The sequence below is a fragment of the Gavialis gangeticus genome, unplaced genomic scaffold (assembly GCF_001723915.1).
Source record: "Gavialis gangeticus isolate Ggan-Ray unplaced genomic scaffold, GavGan_comp1, whole genome shotgun sequence".
NCBI classification, from domain to species: domain Eukaryota; kingdom Metazoa; phylum Chordata; order Crocodylia; family Gavialidae; genus Gavialis; species Gavialis gangeticus.
Genome location: NW_017729030.1, coordinates 66912719 through 66913413, shown reverse-complemented (window position 1 = coordinate 66913413; position 695 = coordinate 66912719).

Sequence of the window (695 nt, the reverse complement as noted above, 5' to 3'; positions counted from 1 at the left end):
TCCAGGGGCACGTGGCATTCGTGAGGGTGGCCATCATAGGGGGTGTTCTGGTTTTCTGCTACTCTGTCCTCCGTTGATATGAAACCTGGCGCCTTTATGTCCTCTTGTTTTCTTTCAAGAGAAAAATAGGGGACATAATGGCGTCCGGTTTTGTATCAATAGAGGACAACCGGACTGTCCTCTATGAATTTTTTTTTAAAGACATTTTTCCTGTTCCCAGCCAAATCCAGTCCAAATCCATGAGCTGGTCCAGAACCATAAGTGGCCCAACAACCGGCAAACATCCTCCACCCCCAAGTGGGGCTTCGGGTATTTCCAAAGGCTTTTTGCGGGCATCCTACATGCCGGCCTAAGCCTGGAGGCTCCGGGTTCAGATGCCCCCAAGTGTCGCCTGCTCTCAGCCCCGTGGCCACAGGAGCCAGCTAGGGAGGGGCCTCCCCTGTCCATCAGGTGGGCTTTAAGCCCCAGCACCTCGGGCGGTCCTGAACCACAACAGGAGAGCAGCTATCCCCGGGAGCGCTGAAGGAAAACGGCCTTCCTGGCCCCAGACACGTGGTGGCTCCCCTGCCAGGTAAGGACACTAGCCATGAGGCGCTCCTAAGGCTTGTGCAGCCCTCCCGGACGGCCAGCCGGGCGCCCCGCGGGCTGTGGCGGGCGGAGGCGGCCGCGGGGCACGGAGCGGGGCGGGGCCGGGA